Here is a 12,393-nt window from a genome sequence, read left to right on the forward strand (position 1 = left end):
TTGACTGTTAAAGTCGTTTACAGTTTTTGCTACTTCATCAGCATTTTTCCAATTTCGGAGAACTGGTTCATATTTTGGGATGTTTTTCAGAAAATTCACATTCGAAGTATGTAAGTCTAGGAGATAGACGTTATATGTATAACTTTTGACGTAAAATTGTCGCGAAATTCAAAATACTGATTGATAATTCCCAGTAGTTGGTGTGACAATTATTGTTACAGGATGTAGGTGAGTACATGATGGGGTTTTAATGAATAAGTATAGTGGCTTTTCGGAGAGGCTTAAGTCGAAGGTTAATGAAGTTGTTGATAAGTTTACTGCTAATGTGGCGAGATATGAAAGGTTCCCCAGTAACAATGATGAAGGGGTAATTGTTATAATAAGGTTTATTCGTATAAACAAATGAAGGTGATTTGCTGGAGCTGTGACAAAACTGTCTATTTTGAAAAGAGAATGAAAAATTATATTTGGTAATAAATATCAAAGGATCTGACACGGATACGTGTTAAACTATAACTTTGGTTTCAAGAGCTTTTCAGATGCATGACAGTGGGTAATATGTGGTTGGATCATCATCTCGCATGTCTTTAGGAATTTTGAAGTGTTTGAACACATATTGTAATTGTTAATATACATATGATGTTCTAAGATTTTGAATGATACAAATATTTTTGTGAGTTCCATGAATAGAAATGAGGTTCTAGGACAGTTTTGAAGTCAAAGTATAGTTTTGAAAGATGTAGGAATCTAAGAGTGATGATTTCGGTTATATCTTGAATCGAATTATGAGATTTCAAAATCAGAATATGTAATTAGATTTTGAATGAGTATGGTTGTTTTGATTTCTATAAAAGAATGTATATTGTTGTGAAAGTAGGGAGTATAATGGATGATTTGCTGAATCAGATTCGAAGAATGTAACATATTAATTGTGAATTTATATATCTCTCGGGTATTACCTACCCGTTAAAAAAAATTTCACAATTAATATTTTGTACAAAAGAATTTTATTACAGTCTTTATGGAAATATATATGTGTATATTTCTTCAGATGTAATATTGATTTAATGAGTTAATATTAAATTAAACTCATTTGATTTATGGTTAAGGCTAGGATAGATAATTTCTAAACTTTAGAAATTACATAATCGCCGTAGAATGTTTCCCCAATGAAGTTATGAATCAATACTTAATCGTTGTGGTATTCCTTGGTATCTACATGGCGTATGACGTCGATGCTCGTGGGACAGATTGTGAAGTTGAGGTTTGCGATGCGGTTGTTGTTGGTGGTGGTAATGGTACTGTTGATGTTGTTGATGGTGATACTGGTTATGCTGCTGGTGCTGCTGCTGGTGTTTGTAACCTTTGCACTATATTCTCCAAAGCCACTACCCGAGCGCGAAGCTCGTTGACTTCTTCTATTACACCGGGGTGATTGTCGGTTCGGACGAGCGGATAAATAAGATCTAGAATTTGGTGTAGTATATAATCATGACAAGATACTCTGGAAATGAGAGAGAAAATGGTGTTTCGGACAGGTTCGCCAGTAAGTGCTTTAGGTTCATTGCCAAGAGGGCAATGTGGTGGATGAAAAGGATCGCCTTTTTCTTGTCTCCAATGATTAAGGAGGCTATGAACCCATCCCCAATTCATCCAGAATAGATGATGGCAGATTGGTTGATCCATTCCAGTCACACTGCTTTCGGAGCTTGAGTGGGATTCCATTTCGGAATCCGAGGAACTTGAACTGATGACAAATTCCATTTCGTACGATTTGATAAAGGATTTTTCGATACGAAATGATTTTCCGGCTATCGGGTGGTATTCTAACTACATAGAATATCTATATATATAGATCAAAAGATTTCATAGATTACGGAGGAATTTACGGAATATGTCAGGCAAAGTTTACGGTAATAGATACGATAAGATATGATTTAGCAGATACGCTAAGATATGAATTTTGTCTATACACTATTCATGCAATCAATGCAGCAAGACGTGTCTAGACTAAGAATGATAAGCAGGTAATTTTCTAAGGATGGTAAGTAGATGATTTCCGACTGAAAATGATAAACAAAACTTTTGACATGCAGACACGGTCGAAGTCCAGACTCACTAATGCATCTTAACAACTATCAGTTAGACACACTAATGCAAGACCTGGTTCGCTAAGACCACCGCTCTGATACCAACTGAAAGGACCCGTTCATATACATTATAAACGATTCACAGTAGTTGATTACATCGCGAGGTATTTGACCTCTATATGATACATTTTACAAACATTGCATTCGTTTTTAAAAGACAAACTTTCTTTACAACGAAAATTGACGGTATGCACACCATTTCATAATACATCCAACTATAATTGACTTAATAATAATCTTGATGAACTCAATGAATTGAATGCAACGTCTTTCAAAATATGCCATGAATGACTCCAAGTAATATCCTTAAAATGAGCTAATGCACAGCGGAAGATTTCTTTAATACCTGAGAATAAGCATGCTTTAAAGTGTCAACCAAAAGGTTGGTGAGTTCATAGGTTTATCATAACAATCATTTCAATATATTAATAGACCACAAGATTTCCGTTTATAAATATATGTACACTCGCAAGTGTATAAAAGTATTCTATAAGTTGTAGGCACCCGGTAACAAGCCTTAACGTTCATGTTTTACCCTCTGAAGCACACCAGATCAGGTGTGTTTAAAATAACCTCGAAGTACTAAAGCATCCCATAGTCAGGATGGGGTTTGTCAGGCCCAATAGATCTATCTTTAGGATTCGCGCCTACCGTACATAGACAAGTAGTTTAATGTTACCAAGCTAAGGGTATATTTCTGGTTTAAACCCACGTAGAATTAGTTTTAGTACTTGTGCCTATTTCGTAAAACATTTATAAAACAGCGCATGTATTCTCAGCCCAAAAATATATATAAAAAGGGAGTAATGAAACTCACCATACTGTATTTCGTAGTAAAAATACATATAACGTCATTTAACAAGTGCAAGGTTGGCCTCGGATTCACGAACCTATGTTAATTATATATATTTATATGTTGGTCAATATTTGTCTAACAATTTTTAGTCAAGTCATAGTGTACCACAATCCTAATGCTCGAGACTAATATGTAAAAGTCAACAAAAGTCAACTTAACCCAAAATGACTTCTAAAATTTATACGTGTTTATTATATAACTTAACTATAGTCATTTTATATATTTAAATATATTTATTAGATTTTATAATAATAAAAGTCATTTATTAATAAAAATTTATATTAACGTTTATATATGATAAAATATACTTTTATATATCTTAAGTAGTAAAATTTATAAAGTTCACTTAATATCGTAAAACTATAGTGGTAAGTATTATTAATGTAATTATATTACGCGTGGTGAAAAATATCTTTGTATCCCCTATTTATTTGATAAAATAATATTGATCATAATAATAATAAGTAAAAGTTGTATTATTTTGTAATAATAATTATTATTATTCTATAAAAATATAACAATATTTATATTTACTAAAAATGTTATTATGATAAAATGATAATACTAACATAATAGTAATAATGATATTTTATAATAACAATGATATTTCTATTAAAATAATAACGACGATAGTAATAATAATTATTTTAACAATAATACTAAAATTCAGTTGACTATAACTTCTAATCCGTTCATCGAAACCATTCGATATCAAAATGAAAAGTTCTTAATTTTTCGCTAGCTTTCCAATGACATGCATATCATACACCCTATCTCAGTAGCATATGTATCTAATTCAGGATTCAACAAACCTATCTAAGGACAATATCGAATGTACAAGTATGCATAATCCTATATACTCGAGCACTAGTCAGGGATACACTATTGAAATATAAAAGTTAAGTTATGAGTGCTCACGTATCAATATTGAGATTCAATATTGCAGGAAAGTACGTAGACGAAACGAAAATGATAAACGTTAGGTTGACCTCACGAGCAATACCCCCGATCAATACCCATAACCTCCATAGCTATAACCCATAATTTCCTTAGCTCTATCCCGTTTGAAAACTTATTTTAAAATCGTCTGAATATAACTCCGTCGTAGTATTTTATGTATACTAATAATATCTTGAAATAATACAAAGAAAATATATATGTGTAATTCGATTGAGAGAGTTTAGAGAAATATATTTTCAAGTTTCTATGAAATAATAAAACCTATTGAATTCTATTTATAATAGATTTTTGAATTATTAAAGTGAATTATTAAAGTATGAATTATTAAAGTGAATTATTAAAGTATGAATTATTAAAGTGAATTATTAAAGTATGAATTATTAAAGTGAATTATTAAAGTATGAATTATTAAAGTTAAAGTAAAGTAAAAGTAAAGTAAAAGTAAAGTAAAGGTAAAGTTAAAGTATAGTAAAAGTATAAAACTATGTACGTATAATACGCGTATAAATATATATAATATTAATTTAAATCGTTTTATATATATTTGATAAAATAAAATATAAATATCGTTATTTTATCATACTAGTTAAGTAATGAGTGGTCAAAAAGAATAGATTTCTTAAATCACAGTGGACCTCATAACATAGGCCCGTAATCATATCATAATGTATCTGATAATTCAATCATTTGATATTATCTCTTAATTCTATCAATAAATATATCGAAACAAATACGTTCATGTAAAGTATCATATATCTAATACTTTGTTAATGTTTTCAGTTAATATTATATATTATATATACATATCTATATACACATAATTGTTCGTGAATCGTCGAACACAGTCAAAGGATAATTGATTACATGAATGTAGTTCCAAACTTTTTGAGATTCAACATTACAAATTCTGCTTATCGTGTCGAAAACATATAAAGGTTAAGTTTAAATTTGGTCGGAAATTTTCGGGTCGTCACAACAACTCATCATGATTCATTCGTTTATGAACTGTTACTAAATCATCTCGTGATTATCATAATATTCATAGTTCTCATTAACAAAATCATTTAATCGTTTGCTAATCCTCATCTATCATTATCATGTTTATCATCGTCCTTACCACTTGTTCATCATTTTCGTATCATCTTGAATGTTCATCATCAATTAACATTAACTTTATTCGCTAACACTTATTTATCATCCTCAACCTCAATCAAGTAATTACCTTCCTATTTCATCTTCTTCGCGTTAAGCAGAAATATTAACAATAAATGTAGCAGTTAATAAGTTAATGGGTATTAACATGTATTATATCTAACACTAATAGTCTGACCCATTCTTATATTGGCCCAACCGAAAGTCTATTTATATAACCACTTATACGGACCATAAACAAATCAGTCTAACATATCCGACTTCTATTTTCTTATTACCTGACAAAAAAAAAAAAAATTCCAATAAAAAAAATGATACAGCTCAAAAGAATCTTCAAGTGGGTTTTATCTATTTAAAGTTGTCGGCCATGATAAGGAAAAGTACACTTTAGTTATTTAAAACAAAATTATCATCTTTACTATAATATTACCCCTATTGTGACTTACCATAAATCTGTTTTGTAGCTGTTTAAACAGGAAATTATACAGACTCGGCAGCAGAATTTTAAGTGGTTTGTTTGGTTTTGTTGTTCGACGAATAGAAAACATGAGTAGCCTTAGACTAGCAGCACATTTGGTCGATTGTTGTGGTGTTTTGTCCTAATGAAAAACAAGAATAAATAGTAGGAATTAATAAGTGTGTGGTGGTGTTGGTTATAATCAAAATAGAAAAGATTACGCAGTAGATTCAGTCAGAGGTTCAACGTGGGTTTTTGATGAAGGTGAACGAGGGTGATGTTTGGTGCTCACGGTGGTTGATTGGTGTTCGTGGAGATGGTGGTGCGAGGATGGTAATGAAGTGGTGGTGGCGATGTAAATGGTGGTGATAGTAAACGAAGGTGGTGTCTAGTGGTGGAGGTTTCTTGGTGAATTTGGAATGAAACAAAAACAGACAGGAATGGGTATCAAGCGAGTTATGTTTGATGGTATAGTTCGATCAAATCACCGAAAAACAGAAGGGAGCAATAGTAGATACTAATGGTTCAATGAATATCAATTCAAGGAGATGTTGTGGGTTTGTTCTTGACAGGAAATAGAGTGGAAGTTGGTGTTTGATTATGGTGATGGGGATTGTCACATAATCAGTGAAATTAGAGAGAGGGATGGGAAGACAAGGAAGGTGGTATGATAGTGTTTGTTATCTAACTAATTGAGTATATGCATATTATATGTAAATATAAGTTGTAGTGGATGATTGAAATCAAAAAGGAAAACAGTATAATGGAAATAAGTAGATAGTGCAGACAAATTGGTGGGTATTAGAACCGATTAGAAATAGGTAGTAGAAAATAAAAAGCTCAATTAAATATAGTTAAAGGTGATTGGTTTGTGTAGTGCATTATGATCCAATTTGACGACATATATATATGTTTAGAATTTAGATGTCATTATTTAGGAATAATATAACAAATCTAGCTGCCAACTTGTCTATACATATCTATAATTTATCAATTAAGAACAGTATAATAAAGATGATTGAATAGCAAGAATGATGACAAGTTAATGATTGAGAAAGATCATTGTCATAAATAAGCTTTTACCCATTTCATTCGGCAAGTTAATTGCCCCTTACCTTTGTTGTCGAACAAGAGGGTAAAGATAATATATGTAAACCGCGTATTAACATTCAAAGTGAATTACTAATGTAATTAAATTCAAAGGGATTAGTAATATTTATTAACTTAAATAGTTGTAGTAATTTAGTTAAAAGTTGTTTTGTTTGTTTCATAAAGTAGTAGAAAGAGTGTAATGAAAGAGATAGTGGTTCTTCATTTCTCATGTCTTCGTATATATTTAGATATATATATTTAGAAACAAAACTATATAATATATAATATTATAATATATTATTACCAATTTCACATGTGAAATGAAAGGAAGAAACAGTTATACAGCCACCATTTTGAAATTATAAGCCGAGAGTTTTCCACATAGTGCTATATCATTTACTAAATGAATTCGAAACTAAATATATATATATTCGATATACTTTATATATATTTTATTTTAATAATCAATTTTATTATTACTCATAATATTTTTCATATAAATTTCTAACAATTAAGTCGTACATTATTATTATTATTATTATTATTATTATTATTATTATTATTATTATTATTATTATTATTTTATTATTTTAAATTATATATATATATTTAAATATATATATGTATCTATTTACAAATAGCTGATCGTGAACCGTCGGGAATAGTCGAAGGCTAATTGTATATACGAACAGTTCAAAATTTTGAGACTCAACCTAACATAATTTTCTTATCGTGTCAAAATCATACAAAGATTAAGTTTAAATTTGGTCGGAAATTTCCGGGTCGTCACATGTAGCAGTAGCATCGTCCTGGGTTTGATGTTTTTGTCTTGGGTTCGATCAAACAGAAAAACAGCAATAAAACAGATGGATTAATTGGTGTTTGGTGATGAGGATCGAATAAAACAGAAGATATAAAGCAGTAGTAGCTCACATAGATGAATGATGGTGGTGTCTTTGTGAGTTTGTAAAGAAGGGGAAGAGAGATAGATAGAGAGAAGTGAGAGAGAAGTTGGGGGTTTGGTTTTAATGGATTTGTATTAGTTTGGTTTTGAGTCACTCGAACACAAAGAAATAGGTAGGTATCGAGTTCCACTAAAGTACTAAGCTGAAACTGAAAACCAGTTGGGTTTACACTGTATCCTCTGATTATAGTATTATGCAATTGTTTATATAGTTAATGAAAACATACTGAGAACCGTGGGTGATAAGGTGGTTGTGCTTGCAACCGTAACAAATTTCTTGTGGTGGTTTTTGAAGTCGAATAGGAAACAGGAGATATGCAGCAGTAGTCATTAGCAACAAAGAAAACAAAAGAGAGATAGAGAGAGGAAATGGTGGTGATTTCGTGGTGTGGGTTCACGATGATGGGTTAACCGGTGGTTCGTGGTGATTGCTCAGTGATCTTGTTCATTTATAAATTGGAATATAGGGTGGCGTACCTTGGTTCAAACTAGGAAAACGAAGAAAGGCTCGAGCAAGGATAATCACATCGAGTTTGTAGATTGTAAATGGGTGGTTTGTGTTCTTAAACAAGAAGAGAAGCAAGAATGGCAATAGGAAGGTTCAAGGTGATGGGTGCTATAATGGTTGCACATAGGATTCAGAGAAAGAAAGTAGTAGGGCCGTTATGTGTCATATGTATATATTATAGATATATAGATATGAATTAGGCTAATGGATATTAAAGAATGAAAACACAAACAGTAAATTTGGTTGTTAAATTCAAATCACGGATCAATAAACTATTACACTCTGCCGACAGTTTTTCACGGACTATTAATTCGTACTCTGTTGATAATTAGTGGCGGAGAAAAGTCTTTCAAAAAAATCTCAAATTTTTAAATTAAATATATTTATTTATTTGGGTCATTATGGTATAAAATTTGGTCATTAACTATTAAATAAAAATTACATTAATTATTCACTCCCAACCCCAAGTAAAATATAAAAAGTTTTAAAATTTAATGAATAGCTCCTAAATACATTTTTACTAAGCCTATAATTTATAAAACCCATTTTCGGATCACCAATTATTTTAGAATCACATAAGTTCCTTTTTAACTCGTTTACTATCTATCGAATGACAATTGAGCATTACCGTCGTTTATTAAACAATTTTGAAATCACAAAATATATATTCTATATACTTTATTTATATATAGATACTTTTTATATATTATTATTATTTTTACAAACTTAGTTATAACGATTACAATATATACTATTTCATATTATTATATACAAATATATATTTAAATAAATACATATCCATTTACAAGTAATCGTATCGTGAGTCGTCGAGAATAGTCAAAGGTTAATTGAATATATGAAACAGTTCAAAATTTTTGAGACTCAACATTATAGACTTTGTTTATCGTGTCGGAATCATATAAAGATTAAGTTTAAATTTGGTCAGAAATTTCCGGGTCGTCACAGTACTTACCCGTTAAAGAAATTTCATCCTCAAAATTTGATAGAGATCGTCATGGTTGATAATAAGTATGTTTTCATGACGAATATGAGTTGATAAATATAGTTTTATCATCCTTGAGTAATATGAATGAAACAATTCGATTACTCGAACGTACGAGTGAAGCTATCACAAAAGAGTGAAATAAGTAAAATAAAATTCGCCTTAACTTTTTATGTAGTCACAGTTTATTTCCAGAATTCTAGGGATTTAAAGAAAATCTTCGTAGTCTATATAAGATCTGATTCTTCGGTAATTAAGGATATTAGAATCCTCTTTGATTACATGTGATAATCTGTCTTGATTGCTATGTCTGATATTTTGCTATAAATTCATCTCTTTCGTTCCATTATTTTCGTCACTCCTATACTTTCTTCCTCACTTCATACTTCCAAAAGATTGTGAAAATGCTTAATCCAGTTCTGATCCTTGACCTCATTCTGACTATCGCAACAATCATCCTTCTATTCCAACTCCCACCGGAGGAATCTGTTTACTTCTACTTCGTTCTTGGAGTACTGGTTGTAATAATTCTTCCTTGCATCTGTCTTTCCATAATTATTGCTATCCACGGTTAACAATCTCTTCTATTTACTGTGATTTATACTCCTATTTATATTTTGAAGCTCCATGTTTTTGTTTTCTCTTCTCGACTTCAAGTCAAGCGAAAAATGGTCCAAAATTCATAGGTATGGAGTTTCGAATGAACATGACAAATGTTCTAAGAGAGAGATTGCAATAGCACGATCTTGATTGGTTAAATTACCAAAATTCAAGAGAAAAGATAGAATTATCAGGAAGAATATGTTCTCTATATGTTTGGAGATTAGGTTGAATGTAAGAGTCGTGTAACATGGCACATGATGATGTTATGATCTGTGAATCATCACGTTCCATTAAGAACTCAGCATGACTTACTGTAATATAATCACGTTGATCAAGTGTCATTATATTATACTAACTCATGCTTCAGTTCCCAACACTACTTCAATAACATTCATATTTTAAGTTCAATTTTTTTTCTTCAGAATTTAGAAAGTAAAACAGTTTCCTTTCTGATGTAACACTGATATTGCGAAGAGATAATTTATTTCAGATAAGAATAGTTATGAAAATATCTTCAGAAATATAGAGGATATTTATAATGAAAGATACGATGATATATTAGAATTTCTAATATCGATGGATGATGATGAAGATTGTCTGTAAAAGTGTAGAGTCAGGAGCAAGGTATTCGTTAATAACTTCAGCAGACACTGAATCATTTGGATTCTTTGGAGGCAGATTTAGCCTTTGTGATTTGTCCACGGCCTCCTTCATGGTTTTCTCAATCAGTTTCCAGTTTCAGACTTTTTCTGAGCTTTGCAAACACACTTATTCTTTATCATCAAAATTTTGACTGTTAAGGTCGTTTACGGTTGTCTACAGTTTCTACTGCTTCATTCAGCTTTTTCAACATTCAGTGTATTGATTCATAGGCTGGGTGGTTTTCAGAATTTCAGAACGGAAGATCATAATTCTAAGAGATAAATGTTATATGTATACCTATAAATGTTGATGTAAAAATGTTATGAGATTCAAAATACTGATTGCTGATTCTCAGTATTTAGTACGACAATTTTCGTTATCAGATGCAGATGAGTGGATGATAGGGTTTCAATGAATATAATAACTTTTCAGAAAGTCAAAGATCAATGAAGTTGTTGGTAAGTTTACTACTAATGTGGTGGGATATAAACGGTTCCTCGGTAACGAAGGCAAAAAGACAACGTATACATCAAGGTCATAATAAGACTAGTACGATTGAAAAGTCGAAGTTGACTTGCTGGAGCTGTGATAAAATTCGCTACCTTGAAAAGGGATTGTAAAGTTATTTTCATTAATAACAACGCCAAAGGAGCTAGTACAGATACGTGTTAAACATTTACTCAGGTTCCGAGTGTTTTCAGGTGCATAACTATATGCATCGATCTTTTCTTCCGTAGATGAAGTGCGGTTGGTTCATCCTCTCGATTGAGGTGTTTTCAAGAACCATGAAAGGTTTGAACGAAGATTGTAATTGTCAAGATATAAATGAGGTTTAAGATGAAATCAAGTGGCAAACTTGAAGAGATGTTTAGTTTCATATGTTATAATCAATATTTTAATTCATTTTAATTGTCTAATGTTGGTAGTCCACAGTTAGTAATTCAACAATTCATATATAGTTTAATATATAATATTCGAATTAATTAATACGTATTCGCGACCCATTGTATACATGTCTCAGACTCTATCACAACTCAAAGTATATATATTATTATATAATCAACCTCAACCCTGTATAGCTAACTCAAACATTACTGCATATAGAGTGTCTATGGTTATTCCAAATAATATATATAGATGCGTCGATATGATATGTCAAAACCTTGTATACGTGTCCCGATATTTAAAGTGCGTAAAATAAATAACAGAAATTAAATGATGATAATTAAAATTACGAGAATATAAATTGCGATAATTAAATTGCGATAAATAAAATGTAATCAGTTAGCTAGGAACAGTTAGCTAGGAACAGTTAGCGTGGATTCTTAACAAAATTTCTCATAGTTAATTTGTTTGTTTCTAACAAATTTTATTTTGTAAAATGTTTTCTCCATTATGCCACTTGTTGGATTCTGATAGGTCAAAATCCAAATATGAAATTGAATGAAAATAGTTATTCTGCGGTGAATAGATACGTATATCTGTGGATGTAAGTAGGATAGTAATTGACTGTTGAATTATATTCGAAGAATGTACAGTGTAACTTATTAATGTGAAATTTAAATATTTCTCGGGTATTACCAACCCGTTAAAATATTTTCACCATTAACAGTTTGTACAAAAGAATTTTTAATTACAATCTTTATGAAAACATATATGCATATATATTTTCTTCAGATGTAATCATGGATTAATTGAGTTAATATGATATTAATCTCATTTGGTTTTTGGTTGGAACTAGAATGAATAATCTCTAAAACTTTAGAGATTACATAATCGCCGCCTAATATTTCTTCAATGAAGTTATAAATCAATACTTCATCGTTGATTTTTATTAGTACTCCCTGGTATCTATGGTGCGTACGACGTTGATGCTCGTGGGACAGATTGTGAAGTTAAGGTTTGCGGTGCGGATGTAGTTGTTGTGGATGGTGGTATTGGTTATGCTGCTGGTGCTGCTGATGCTCGTAGATATTGCACCATATTCTCCAGAGCCACTACCCGAG

This window comes from Rutidosis leptorrhynchoides, chromosome 8 (genome assembly GCF_046630445.1).
Source record: "Rutidosis leptorrhynchoides isolate AG116_Rl617_1_P2 chromosome 8, CSIRO_AGI_Rlap_v1, whole genome shotgun sequence".
Classification (NCBI taxonomy): domain Eukaryota; kingdom Viridiplantae; phylum Streptophyta; class Magnoliopsida; order Asterales; family Asteraceae; genus Rutidosis; species Rutidosis leptorrhynchoides.